This window comes from Pungitius pungitius, chromosome 10 (genome assembly GCF_949316345.1).
Source record: "Pungitius pungitius chromosome 10, fPunPun2.1, whole genome shotgun sequence".
NCBI classification, from domain to species: Eukaryota; Metazoa; Chordata; class Actinopteri; order Perciformes; family Gasterosteidae; genus Pungitius; species Pungitius pungitius.
The window spans coordinates 7,846,261-7,861,699 of record NC_084909.1 but is presented as its reverse complement, the minus strand read 5'-3'; the positions used below and the strand labels follow the sequence as shown (position 1 = coordinate 7,861,699).

The following is a 15,439-nucleotide window of genomic DNA, read 5'->3' as shown; positions in this document are numbered from 1 at the left end:
GAGCAGTGGAGGGATTAGATTACCTCAAATGAAATCTGGGAGCGCTGTGCCATCTGCATGTACAGGGAGAGGAAACAGGGGTCTGCTCTCTGCTGCTCCAGTTCCCTCAACCTCACCACCAACTGATTTGGGAATAGGGCCTGTTTTTTCTCATCTTATTCAACCAGCTGCCTCTCTTGAAGTAAAAAAAAAAAAAAAAAAAAAATGCAATAATGCTGCGCCGTTGCCGAAATCGAACACACAGAGAAGAGTAAACAAACATGACAGAAGTGATAAGTGTTGTGCAAACATACAAACAACGGCACCACGTTGAACCGCCTCAGAGCAGTGAAGCCATAACTTTATTAAAAAAAAGCATTTAAAACTATGAAGAATCAACATGGGGAAAACATCTGTTTATCGTTTTATTTGTAAACAAGGTATCAAAAAACATATATGTAACACATACCTTTGTGACATGAAGTGTCAGAAACAGGGAAGCATTTACACTAAAACTATAACTCGCGCTGTATTCAAGTGTTAGCAAAAAAATATTCTTCCCTCACAGTGCTCTATTATTGCATTAGTCGATTATAATGGTGATTGCTATATCATTATGACTAATAGTTTAACATAGTTTGATGTGGTAATTGGTCGAGGTGGAACCAGTTTGAACTGCTTCATGTACTTCAAATACTCTCATCGAAAATGAGCAGAAGTATACGTGGGACAAGATTGGGTCTATCACTCAGAGCAACATGTTATTTCACATATTGGTAGAGCGCCGTTACAGTTCCAGGGTCATTAACATGTCCGGAGCTGTTAAATAGTGCCAATAAAGTAAGAATAGCTTGTTAGTCAGCACTGTGAAACAATGTATTGCCGGGAGTGGGCTGCAACATCAACATATCCGATAGGTCTAATGACGTCACACTGTAAACTCCTGCTAAAAGCCTGATAAAGAGGCAGCGTTCTGCAGGATGTCTATTAACAGCCCGCTGACATGAGCCGCTGCATCAGCGCGTTGATTTAAAGCTGGGAAATTCTGCTCTCATAATATACTGTCTCAGACACGTAAATAGCATGGAAGCCAACATCTGACTACATCTGTATATATTGTGTGTATATATATATAGGCTACAATATTACAATTTTAAAAATATGATTTATCTTTGCACACACCCAGACTGGTTTCCAGTCTTCATGCTAAGCTAACCTGCTGCTGGAGAGAACTTTATGATTGATGCAGAAAAAAGAGTCTCCTTACAATGATTTTTTATTGGACATAACCAATTAGTTTTTGTAGCATTTTTTAAATGTAATTGAGAGTGAATTTTTGTTGACTTTGAATCTTTATGATTCCCAAAATGTTTCCCAAAATGTCAAAATACAAATATAAGGGTTTGATTCCAAATCTGCAGCTTGGTGGTGACACGCTGTTTCCACTAAGCTTGCATGGAACCACTATTTTTTTTTTTAAACCACAGACAATTCATTTTTTTTCTTTTAAGGTTTTAACTCTGGTCTGAGAAAAGAGCCAAATTAAGGCACATCACAAAAACATAGTGTGGAGGCGTGCCGTGCTTTTGAAGTGATTCGGGGAAAGTGACTTGTGAGCAGAGGTGGAGATCTGAGACGGTGCATCTGCTCACATCTGCCTAACCAGCACTAATTGTGACAAAAAACTCACCTAGAAAACACAGGCTAATCACCTCATCCAGAGGCAGCAGGTGTCACCTCGCATATCAGTCACCGCTGGCTGCTTTATGATCATCACTTTAACCCCAATGTAACTCTGATACAGAACACCGGATCGGCTCCATTTACTCCACCTGAGAGAGGGGGAAAACAACAATGAATAATCATCCTTTTCTTCTCGTAAAATGCATTCTAAGCGGGAAAGTTCAGGAGCCAGGTTTCGTATTTAATTGCAGGAATTGAATGAAGAACGTTTTCCACGATGTGCTGGTGTGTGGCTAACATAATTGCCAGGGTGCAGGTCTTAATTTAAACAGGGGGGTAATTATCATGCAGAGCATACCCACCCAGAATGTTTGCATAACTATCACAAGCGTTTTCATAAATGATGCTTTAATTAGTCTTAATTAGAATTTGTTTAAGTCAGCAGGGAATGCAGGGCCCGTGAAATGATGTATGTAATAAGCATCAGGGCCCGCTCTGTTTTTTTCCTTACTTGGGGAATAGAGCTGACAAAATCACATCACATTAAATTGATTCAGTCAGAATTAAAATTCTTATGGTATTAATTAAATGGGGGAAGATCTCATTAGCAGGCCGTGTGGTGAGGGAGAGACCCTCTCTGCCAGCAGATGTGACGGTGTCAGAGCGGCTGTACATGCTCACCATTAGGGCCCCCAGACAAGGAGAAAGTGAGGGAGGAGAGAAGAGAGAAAAGAAGGAGGTGATGGAGGGACAGGAGAGAAGCAGAGGCAAGCTGAGAATAGCGGGCGGAAAAAGTGGAAAGAAGGGGAGAAAAGGGGGAATGTGAGCGGGAGGGAAGTGCCAAAGAACGGGAGAAAGGCAGCGCATGTCTGCAGCTCGGTGGAGGAGGAGAGCGAGGTGGCAGCATATTAATGGGCTGCAAGCTCCTCGCAGCTTTATTTAGCTTCATTTGGTCTATTTGGCTGAAGGAATTCAATAAGAGGAGAGCTAATGACTTGACCAGATACCCTGTTATCAGCACTGATGAGACACCCTCTCTGCTTGACTCTTTATGGGGCTACAGTAGTCTAATGGGCGTCTGGCAGATTGCTTCCCAGAGTACAGTGCAGGCCTCCTCTCTGGAAATATAGAACATGATTGTGCCTTGGGGAGCTTTGCCTCGCTGGTGCAGGGCTCACCTGATCCCCTTGTTAGGGAACTAATAGCTATTGACACACTTCTTAGGGAACTGAACTGCAGCATAACAATCCAATTGAGTGTAGCTGCACCCGGGGTTTCCCCTTTTGTCCTACTGTGTTTTTTTAGCTTGGCTTTTCATCCCTCAGGTAGTAGTACTTGGTATGAGCCGTTCAGCAGATGTAGGCGGGGATGTTGTGCAATGGACATGTCGTTGGAGGAGCTGTCAGTTTGAGGGAACTGCCACAGCGAGCGAAGAACAACAACAACAACAACACGATCGAATGAAGAACTGATGGATGTTATTGATCATATTGTAGGTGGACAGATGTTTTTTAGCAAACAAATGTATCTATAGTGTCTGTAAATGTTGATTGGAATACGCATCACAAGTCCCTCGGATAAATTAATACAAATATAACCACATTGAGGACTTTTTATTGACAATAAAGTGAAGATTTCGAAACGAAAACGCTCAATATCCAAAACAGCTGTGTAAAACCCCTCAGGCCTACAGTATATGAGGCAGTCATTCTAAACACAGCAAACACTGCCCTGTATAGAATGCAATGAAAATGATAATGGGGGAAACACTGGCCTCAGGCAATGTAGCAGCAACCCAGCATCGCCAATGTTACAAGGCATCACTTTCCCTTTATTAGGAGTAAGCATGACTGTTGGGCCCTGCATAAATATTTGGGGTAAATACACACTATATCATTTTTCTTCACACTTGAATTGCATTATGATTTCCATGCAGACTCAGGTGAACCGGGGTCAGGGGACTAAATTAAGTGGGTCTTGGAAGCAGCTGCAATGGTTTCTCTCTTTAACCATGGTTGGCTGGTTAAGCTATCAAAATCCGCTTGTACATGCATCATAAAAAACAGTGTGTGTGTGTTTAAAATTGTATTAAAATGCTGTTGACCCTTAAAATTAGAAAGGGAAACGCGCAACTCTTCGCATGGCAATTATTTCATGTCCGTCTAGAGCACAGTGGAGTGGGGAAGTATGACCGAGGCCCCTTGGAAATTTATTGACAGGCGGGCAGAGAAGTGAGGTGGTTCATTTATGACAATGGGGCGTGATGACATCACACCATAAAAGGCTCTCTGCGGGGTCAGATGGCATGCGCCGCCACATGGGTTTGAGTCTTTGTGTTTGCTATGCATGAATATATTAGATGTAGAGTGGGTCAGTGGTTGACATTGCTTTCCTGTGATGTATTGTGACATCTGTGCTATGTTTCCTTTTTTCTTCATGCCGAAACTGTTGGACCACGTGAACTACTGTGGCTCAGAAGGATTCAAGTTGGAGACCCTGGTCCAGCGTGTTTCCAAGGAGAATTAACACAAATGGTCTTTTTTTCACAAGGAATTGATTGACGGTTTGTTTTAGAAAAAAACACTCAAACTGGCTTTCTGAGGTTTGTTAAAAGAGTCACTGAGATTTTCTCATAAAACCGTTCTTTGACTAAACTCAGTTGGTGGATCTGACAATTAATACTGGGACTAAACTAGAAGAGATATTGCATTATTGTTTCTCCTGAGGGAACTCGATCGCATTCGGCCATTGGAGTTTAGGTTTTTAGAAGAAGAACAAAGAAAAAGAACTTCATGAAACTTCTTGAAACAGTTGGAGTTAATATTTTTTAATTAACAGGACAATTGGACCTGATTTGTTGTTATTCAATTCAACAGATCGGTTTATTTTGATGTGCGTTAATATAAGCATAATTGCACAAAATGTTTGCAGTGAATTGCACACGTTGCTCATTTCATTAGCAAAATGAGTTAATTCCGTTACTATTCTCAGTGTCCAAACTCAGGGAGGAAACCGTAAGCACAGGATAATATGATAATTTAGCTTATAATAATTAGCTGTTGTATATTCATTAGCCTTTTAATTGGTTAACTCTGGGGACCACCAGCAATTCCAGTCAGTCAAATACACTAATGACACACACACACACACACACACACACACACACACACAACCCACACACACACACACACACACACACAAACTGTCCCCACACAAAAAGACCTTCCAGAAGCAACCTCCCCCTGAACTTTTGTAGAGCACTCTCCCTCCGATCACTCCGGCTTTCAATACAACTGTCAGTTTTGGCCCGAAACGCAGGCTTTCGCGCCGAATTTGCAGCGTTGTCCTTAGTGAGAGGAAGTACCTGTGACATCTGCACTGACATGCTGGAGATAATCCTCCATGTGATTGTCGCACAAATTGGGGGTCAGCGGCGCTGCAGACAGGGGAACGTGGCTGGGGACATGGAGGAAATGTTCAATCACGGGCCGGCCCATTTGGGAGCCTCCCTTTTCAGCCTCTTCAGCCTGTGGTTCATCTCTCTTTTTCGCGCTCTCGCTCTCTCTTTCTCTGCCCACAGCTGCCGGGCTTCCACTGGGAGGGAGCTGTATTATGGCTGGGTTAATTTACTGATTAATATCCAGCCACCAGATCCAGCTTTCCCCAGATGGCCAATTAAAAACTACAACTGGCAGCGTGCATATAGGCCTGGCAGCAGGTTGCCGTCGGGCCCAGGGCTGGAGGCTGTGACAGAAGGTGTGGGTCCTGTTTGGGGCCCCCGTAAAAAAAAAAAAAAAAAAAAAAAAGAGCCACGGACTCTCGCTCTTGAACTGTCCACACCAGAATGACAAACTGAAGGCTGAGCGCTGGGCCGCTGAGAGGAGAAACAGGGTGCAGAGAGCGCTGCTGCCTCTGTCTGATGCTACTATGTGGAAGCCCCCGTGAACAGAAAGTTCCCGTTAAATGATTACTTGTCTCACGACACATATTGGCTTCGAAATGTTTCTGTAGTTAGTCAAACAAAAAGCAAACTGCCCACAGTGAATGCAACGAAAATTAAAGAAAAGGTACGAAAAAGCCGTGTTCCTGTGAATACAGCTGCTAACTCCAACAGTCCACTTTGTTCTTACAAATTGCATAAAACTGTCATTTATACTCCGCATATGGTGTATTAACAAAAGGACACCTCTCAAATAACAAGTTTTACAATATTATTATCAAATGGATACTATTGTCAATATATTGTAATTTCAGCTTTCATTTCATTTATTTTCCAACACAAATCAATGCAAATCATTTTTTGGTATTTGCAATATTTTTATTTATTTACTGCTCGCCACACAATGTTGTTACAGTTCAAAGTGCATTTTTGTACAATTATTAACTAGTAATAACAAGGTATCACATATTCCCACGTTTTTTAATTAGCAATACTTATAAATACTATGTAATTATTGAACCCTGAAATAAAGCAATCTCTTTCAAAATGCAATGTCTTTTTACATATAATGTAATTCATTCTTCACAGAGTATAATAAAATATAATCTAGACTATAAATATTTGACATCAGTATTATGTGAATAAAAACTGTTCAATATAACCTAAAAAGCTTCTTTCCTACATTTCTCTGCAGCACTGCTGAATATTACCAGTCGGTAATATAATCCAACCTGCAATGGAGCAGTGTTAATTTCAATGTAATAACCTCACGTTATGAGGCACCGCTATATTTAGATGGAGGCCATTTGAATACAGGTCTTGTCTTAATACTGACACAAACCATATAAATGGGCTAGGGTCACCATGGAAACGTTGTAAATACAATGGCCGCTGCTGCTCTGAGAGGATGTGTAATTAATAACTGAATTACGGAAGGAAGATAGAAGCCAGACAGACCCATGCAGTCCCTTGATAAAGGAGAGTGCAATACAAACAGTTGTACTGCTACTGGGTCAGCTAAAACAGGGGTATCTGGGCCATCTCTGTTCAAAGAGAAAAAGGCCACGCGCAGAATTGATGGCCCATTTCATTATGTAATTGCCTCTTTAACTTCCTGGTTCTGAGCAATCGCTCTTTAAACTCAAGCTCAAGGTAATGTATGCAGAGATATGAGGGTAGTCTCACAGACAGATAATTCAGTAAATAGCTGTAATCTTTGCATCACCTTTAACCACCCCAGAGCTCTCTAATATGTCATCTTAAACCCGTCGGAGTGCCAGAAACGAGGAGCGCTACATAAAGAAAAGTGGTTGGACACGGAGGCGAGTTGAACACCAACACGGAGCCCGGATCACAGGAGGCCAGTTTGGAGGAAGCTCGCTTCTGCGGCGGTTATCAAAAAGTGTGGTCCAGTGGTGGAACGAGGCCTCACGACAGCCTTTAAGCTGCCACCCTCAGTGTCGGGGTACAAGGAGCACAAAGCTGGATATGATTACCTACAAGAGAGGGATGCTTCACATGCCCTCCAACCCCTGAACCCGAGGTGTACCTTCCGTAGAATCAAAGTAAACACCGAGCCCCTGTTCAGAGCCTCTGAAGTGGGCAGATGTGAGAACACAACACGAGTGACCCGCTTCCTTTCATTTCCCTCTTCATAAAGATCCCAGAAATGAAAAAAAAAAAAAAAAGTAATGCAACACACAAAACAGTGGTGGGAAGCCTTCGCTCTTATTGAAGGGTCAGTAGTAGGATCACTGGGAGAAGGTCACCAAAGAGTCTAAATTCACACCCCGTAATTGAGAAACAGGGGTCGCTGATTACAAGGCGAGCAGTATGGGGAACATAAGACCCTAGTTGGAGCTGTGCTTCACCTCGGGCTTTTACTGAAAACAAGACAAAGCGTTGAAAGAGAGCTCTGGAAAAGACGGGATGATCTCCTCAGGTCCACCACTGCGATAGAGAATGAAATCTTAATTAACTGAACAGCCGGATCTAACAGGGACCACTATATCAGAGAGACAGAGGGAGAGAGAATTCCCTTTATGTAATTAGATCAATTGGGCATGAAGTGAAGAGGCTTCATCCAAGAGCAGTGTGTGGTTCTGAAGTGGGATCACTGACTGAGGTTTGATTACCTTTTGATTGTTAATGCAAAATATGGATGAGCCACAACGGTCTAAATCCCTTATATTTTAATTAAGGATTTGGAGGATTTTTCTGTGCTTATTGTTTTAATGAGTGATACACGAGAAAATCTTAGTTTTAAGAAAAACGTGACATTAATGTGCATCATAAATACTTTTTATGGCAAATGTGCTTGTCCGTTTCAAATCATTAGAGGTAATTAATGGCTTCTCTGATAATTCACCTGAGTGCTTTATGTCCACTTATTCAGCCCCATAAATTACCTTTGGATGGACTTGTTCCCTTGTCATTTCGAAACAGATCTTTTTAGCTGACGCTCAGTAAGTATGCTTCTTTTTAACAATCTTTGTTCGGTGTCATAAGATACACTGGTGAGGCACTGGTAACAATGTTTGCTTTGAAAAAAATGTAAACGCACACTAACTGTAGGGCAATAAAACATAAAGAGAAATACTTATCCTGGAAGTGCCAACAAAAGTAATGAATATCTTAATCACTTCAGTGCTGTTTGGGAGAGAGAGAGAGAAAGAGAGAAAGAGAGAGCTACTCGTGTCCTAAGTAAGGACCCCAGAGTCGGGACTGGTCCCAACACGAGGGTCCCCCGGGGAGGTGATGGTTCTGTGGCCCAGTGGAGCAGTAGAGTGCCTCTGTCTGTGTCCGTCTCCACAGTTCCAGTCGCAGGCAGAGGACGGGCGTGAGGGATGGGCCTCATCGTCCAGGGGAAACGGCTTGTGTCGGCCGCCCACACTGCGCCTCCTCTGTGTGAAATTGGCTGAGAGGATGTAGACATATTCCACGCACTGATCCATGGCGGAGTATAAACAAGAGAGGATCTCGCCTTCACTCCTAGAAGGTCAGGAAGCTTCCCCGTGAAACAGTAAGTGACACCGCCTCTTCTGCGCCGGCTAACGGTCTGACCGGTGCAACTTGACCCTCCCACCCTCCTTCTCTGTAAGGGTGTCCTGTGTAAAAAAAAAAAAAACATTCTTCCACTCTCGGCGGGGTGCACTGATATTTAGTGCAAGGGTGGGCCAACTTCATCAACAATTCCAAAAGATACTCAAATTCACCTTGAGTGAACACCTGTGATACCTGACCCTTAAAAACTACCATCGAGTGTCATTTATCACGACTTCAGAAGGACGAACAGAAAGAGAAGAATCAAAAGAGGTTCATTAGATCCTCTCGCCACCGCCAGCGACGTCCAAGCGGGTTGAGACGGAGGCATGAGAATCCGAGCTTGGGACCTGGTTGCGGCCGCAGTAAAAAGGGCCGGGGAAGGCATGAATGTAATTAAAGCGGCTGACACTTTTATGCTGGGTAATGGGTGTCCTGGGCCCAGCTATTCCCCCGACGAGCTCCCCTCACAGCATGGAGCACGTTTTAATACCACCCTGCGCAACGACTTAAATGCAACTCTCAAGGCCTTCGTGGAGATATAATATTGATGTGTAAATAGGATAAATGCCAACATCCTGGGGTTTAAGCGACAGAGTAAATAAACACTACCTAATACACTAAATACAACGCCGCTTAGGTCTGGAAACTGCAGAGCAAGAAGAAACTCTACCTATAGAGACATATATTCTGTTAAAGATTTAGATCAAATGCAATCGTCTGTTATGATGCACAATATGTTTGTCAATCAAATGCAGAATGCCGTATTGAGCATAAAGCTGCTGGTTTAAAAACATCTACCTGAACAAAAGAAACAGAACATCTCTACGTGGAATTAAGCTTAATGAAATCACCTAAGTGGGGGAAACAGATGAGTTGTGTTGTGCACCAGCACTAATGTTAGGAAACAAATGCAGAGAGCAGAAAAACAGTTAGGCATTGTCCAATCAGTAATGTATTTGTTAACGCAGGTAGGAAGGAGGGAGCTTTTAGATCATAGTGGGGCAGATAATGAAGAAGTTAATAAGAGGAATGGTACTTTGAAATGTTCCTCAACCACCCAGGTCCCACAATTTAATCTGTAATAAATAATCTCGCATCATTGCAAGATGGCATCTCATAATGGCAAATGAAATATGCTGGTATGATAGGTACAATAAATCTGGATTTTCCTATGGTTCCCCCAGGCCAGGACAATATGCAACTATAGTGCTCTCTGTCAGGAAGAGCAGATCTCGGAGCCGTCATAAAATCTAAATGGGCACTAATTAGGCAAGCCTTCCCTCTCACACTTACTATTTCTATTGACATTTTCGGCGCGCCACTCCCCCCCCCCCCCTTTACCCCCCTTCCTGCTCTACCATAAGTCACTGAGAGGAGAACTCCCAGGATTGCAGAGCACAGGGCTGTTAAAGGGAAGTTCAACTTAGTGGTAATGAATAAATTTGCCCTCCCATGCAGTACTGTTTCTTTTGTCTTGGACCCAAGCATATTCATGCATCTAAATGGTAATTTAGTAAAAACCCATGCCACAATGGCAGATGTGAGAGCCATAAATATACTTTCTAATTATCTTTGATTAGTAACTATATTCTAAAAAAAGAAAGAGGAAGTATGTTGATTGTAATTACATTTCGCCAACACTATCTAATATATATATGTTCTGGTAATATTGGAAAACTATAGCTTTCTTATTACTTATTAAAAACCACGATGACAACTTTTTCTTTCGCTGCAGACACCAATAGTTCAGTCAACTTGTAAAGGGAGCGCTGGGGAGGAGGGTGGGCGAGCAGCGGTGGGATCATCTAAATATACGTATGCATTCCTGCCTGCTTCAAATTAATAAAAACCTAATGCTTGCTTGGCACAGGGCTGCTTGTTGAACATATGCTGCAAGCATGGCTAAGCCATCTGGCTCAGAGTCAAGTATTCCCACCAACTGTAGTCTTATGCTACCTGACAGTGGAAAAGCTTTATTCCCCTGGCATCAGGGGCACAAATGGAGAAATATTATTGAAATGATTATCTGCATCAAGACTCAGATTTGGGCTGACATTTCGCTGGCTGTGTGTAATCCGAGGGGTTGTCTCGGCGAGGGCAGAGAGGGGGTTTTGCTAGTAAGCCTTGGCGGGATGATTAATGAAGCCAGGATACTGGGTGGACCCAGCCCACCTCCACTCAGACCCAGGGGCCAAGCCCCGCATATGAAATTGGCCTATGCTGCTCATCTCCCTGGGAGAGAGCCAGTGATGATCCCCGCGACACGCCGCTCCGTACCTGCAGTCACCCAAACCGCGCTGCGAAGCGACGCCAGGTCCAGGCTTAGGAGCTGCTCTCGTAACACTGTGGGGGAGGGGGGTGGGGGGGGGGGGGGGTTGTGTGGTAAACAGCGGCACTCCCGCTCTTCTGTCAAGCACATTTTCAGTCAGGCTCAGCACGGCCAACTTTCACGCAGTGGTCGGCTTCGCATTCAAGTTTTGAATTTTATCTTTAAAGGAATAATAGCCCTTTGGAGTTTTTTTGCAGAAGCAGAAGCTCTGTCACATTTGAGGGGGACAACTACAGCGTCACCTTTATCGAATGACATCAGAGGGCGTAATGTTATTTTGCATGGCGCGTCTTTTGTATTTCAATACAAAAACAGGGTTACTTTTTAATAACCATGAATCCCTCCGTGCCTCACATCACTGCAGCAGCAGCATTGTCGAGGCTCTCCCTCAACCCCTTAGTCTTGATGGATGGGCCTGTGTAAGCCTCTCAGGACTATGCTGGTAATCGCATAACAGCAAACCAAATTCTTGACCAAGAAGAAAGGGGGAAAAAAAAAAAGAGAGAGAGAGAGAGAGAGAGAGAGACGACAGACGGCGGCGACGTGCTGCTCATGAATGAACGCGGACGAAAGGGAAGCAAGTAATTCAAAAAAAACGAAGAACATCTTTAATCATCCCGTGTCGATGATTAGTCATAGACAATGTCGCTTTGTTAAAAGTGGGCTGTAATTAATAACCGGGGCAGGAAAGAACAATTGAGGGAGCGAGTGTCATGTGTTGCACAATAGTAGAGAGGTGATTTCTAAATAGTGTAAATTAGGTGTTTACCTATTGTGATCCCGCCCGTGACACTGGGGCATCTTTTTTCCTTGAGAACAAGACCAAAGAGGATGATTAATTGCAAGCTCACTGAGTTTTACAGCTTCAAGAGTAAATCAACTTCTGAGAAGTGCTAACTTGCTAAAATATAAACTAATTTTAGGTCCTAGATATTAAAATATAATCCATCTTCTTCCTCCACAGGGAAAGCTAATTAGAAAATGTGACTGGCATAAGAGAAGAGAGGTGGAGGAATGGTGGGATTAGGCTCGGGAGCAGAAAATCACACCCTCTCACTAAATCTTGGGATTTCTACACACTTCAAATCCACTATTTCTCATTGGGTCTCGCCTGTCGTCACATTTCCAAAACAAGAGCTTGAATCATTTTATTTCTAAAATTTGAAAATCAAATGAATAGATTGAATGATATATTAATAAAAACAGGATGCTGACTTCTGCGATTCTTTTACCCAAACTAAATATATATTTACATTTTTTCTTCGTCTCTAGTTTTTTATTTGAACATCTAACTGGCACACTTTCTCTTTAATGCAATAACCAATAAACAACAGCTGCCCAAGGCAAAGAGGCTACCTGGTTGAGGCTCGAGCGGCATTCAGCTCTTGTGTTCATCACATGTATGACCTTATGCAGTAAAACATCCACAGCCCATTGTTCTATGCAATTTATATGCTTCTGGAACAAAGCACTTCTAAACAGGAATAGCTGATTTATATGGTCACAAAAAAATGTTGAAAATGGAAATGTTGTAAATATATAAAAAATATATGTAGATTTTGTAAAAGTACAATTTCCTTTCCCCACAAATATTTTGAATGTCTCAGACAGCGGGTGTAAATCAGTGGACAATAAGCAGGATTAGAGTGCATTGCATTTGCAACATGACACAGTAGCAGTGTGCAACAGAGCTGAGTAGTCCCAGCCAGCCGAGCTCTCGCTCCAGTCCCAGAAGACAATCCCCCGAGAGAAGAAATGCTCTGAGTGGTGACAGCTTAAAGGCAATAAGCCAATAATAAAGACCAGCAAAGTGGCCATGGGAGAGAGTTCTCCTCCCGCTAGCCTCAAAACAACACAGCGAACAAGTGTCACTTAAGAACCAGGTGTACAAAGTTCTTGCTTTTTTTATTCTCCTTTGCTTTTTTTGCAACTTTCTTCTATTTAAATACATTTCTTCTATTAAGTAAACTGTTTCTTCTTCCCATTTATGTTCTTTTTTTTTAATTTATTTTGTATAAATCTCCTTCTGTAAGCATCTAAGAAAGATGTATTTTGTTGAGAGCCCCGAAAAGAAATCCTATTTCCAGCGGACCCGTTCTGTTAACTCTTTCAGTGTGGGAAATAACTTCATAATCCATTTACGGAGGCGTGTCGAGTGTTTTAGTGCTATAATAGCTGTCCAATTGCTGCCCTGCTGGGCGTCTATTTGGCTGCACCAAATGCACTGAAATTGTTTCCTTCTGACGTAACTACTCAGATACACTCAAAAGAAAATCTTCTGGGCGCGAATAGCACTTAAACCACCTAAACTTCATTCCATAATGTATGGACATATTATAGGAGGGGATGGGTAATGTGGAGATGGCGTTGTAAAGGACAAAAAAAAAAAAAATCTGTTGTTACAGAAATCGCTCTATTCGACAGAACAAAGTACCTTTCAGGTAGAAGACAAAACATTAAAAAAAAATCATTTTAAATTCAGGTAAATTCATGCATCCAACAACAAAGTGAAAATATCGCTGGGGAACAAAGCACTAATTGGATACCGAGCAGCAGACACCGCATGACAGGAGAAGTGCATTCAAAGCCATGTGGCCCACTTCCCTCAAACTACTGCACCAAACTTTGTCTTTCCCTTCGACCTCTATGTAATCTACTTTTCTGGTGGAACTTTAGTGGTAGACGCAACGTCGCTCTTACACTTCAGAACAGTCGTGAGGATGACAAATTCCTGGGCTAGTTTAGGAGGCAGAGTGCTGCAGGGGAAGGCAGTGGCCGGTCTGTAATGGGGGAGTGCGGAGGGGGGGGGGGGGGGGGGTGGAGGAAATCGGATGAAAACTCATTTGGAATTCAGCACTGCAACATTGCCATCTTTTGGTCAGATTGTATACTCTGTAGAATCCTAGGGATCCATCTCCAAACCCATACTGAGGTCCTAAGACAAAAGGTAGGTGGGTTTATTCTTTGTATACAAATGAACTAAAACAGCCCGATGTATTTCTAACTCCTTGCATATTCTGTTAAAACTACAACAATATTGACTAAAATCCTATCATTTCCTCTTTCAAGGCAACACTCAGCTTTACATCACTAATGAATTAAAATGCTGTAGTCTGGAGCCAGGACACAACAAAAAGCAACTTCCTGAATATATCTGAGCATCGTGGTCTTTGCTATTTCCACGGCATCTTTCAAGTATCGCATGATCAGGATTTTATTTGATGGCTTGTAAAAACAAGTGGACACATTTTGGCTTTTAATCCATCATCTACTCTTCTTGTGGGAGCAAATTGGCAAACACGGGTAAACAGGAAAGCTTGAGTGGGTATACTTGTCCTCTACCTGAATAAATATTTGTCTGAAGCGCCCGTGCTGTCCGTGTTTTCCCACGGTGGTGTATGGGACATCATGGATAAGCGAGAGGATGGGCTCTGACAGAGAGTGACAATTCATCCCTTCATCCCCCCCCTAACTGACATGTCACATTCTCTGATGACTTTATTGTGCTCCCTGTCACCGCACTTAATCTGTGTGTCAGTCAAGCCGGAGCAGCCCAAGCCAGCACCTCCAGACGGCGAAGCTAATACCCACCCATTTAATGACATTAGATTTGAAGTAATGCCATTCAGTATAGCAGTGATATTATCTTCTATTTGCATCAGTCCGCCAGTGACACAGACAGAGCTCGGCCGATAGAGAGCTGGTCATTTCCCCATCCATTTCCACCAGGATGACAGGTGTCAAGATGGAAACTGGTCATTATTTACTGTATGTTTTGTTTCCTTTTTTATCAGAGACAGGCATGATATCTCACTTTGCTCCAAGCTGTCAACCAATGAATCAAAACATTCTTTTGTGATATTTGAAGAACAGCAGCGCAAAGCATAGCGGCATTTTGTTGTTTAGAAATATTAAATAAGTACCTAAATGAACGTCAAATAATGATTGCTGAAAATAAAACGCGATTATATACATTTGATTCAACTTTCTAATGAAAAAAATCATCAGTTTTATCTTTACAAATTTTCCTCATCCTCCTTGTCAATCACTCTAACCTGATATTAAATGTTGTATTCCGTGGGAGCGTCTCACTGAAGGGCAATAATAATGTCTGCTTGGGCTTGCCAAATCCTGCTCAGGGAAATATCCCCTCCCTCAGTAAGTGTCTGTAGTATTCTCTTCAGGTGCCATGATGATATTATAATGAATCTGCCTCTAATGATTTTGAGGGATTTGAAGTCCCTCCACAGTGTGTTTGGCCCTCCTGTCGTTGGAAATGAGTAAGCAGCAGTACCAGCCTATCAGCATTAGAGGTAACTACTTTTTTTTATTTTTTTTATAACTGACAGTGCATTTTCTCTCCCATCAGAGCTCCAGTTCCTAATTAAATGTATTTAGCATCATAAATATTCCAGGGGGACAAGTTGACACAATGAATTAATGTCTTGCCTCAATACCAGAGC

The 15,439-nt window shown here is 42.5% G+C and overlaps 1 long non-coding RNA gene across 1 annotated transcript in view; it reads right to left on the bottom strand.

Moving 5' to 3' along the window:
* Positions 1-364: 364 nt before the first annotated feature.
* Positions 365-15,439, bottom strand: part of LOC119228427 (uncharacterized) — a 33,670-nt gene continuing 18,595 nt past the window's right edge. Inside the window, exon 5 of the long non-coding RNA XR_005121509.2 lies at positions 365-1,811. This is a non-coding gene — a long non-coding RNA (uncharacterized LOC119228427). The remainder of the gene's footprint in view (positions 1,812-15,439) is intronic.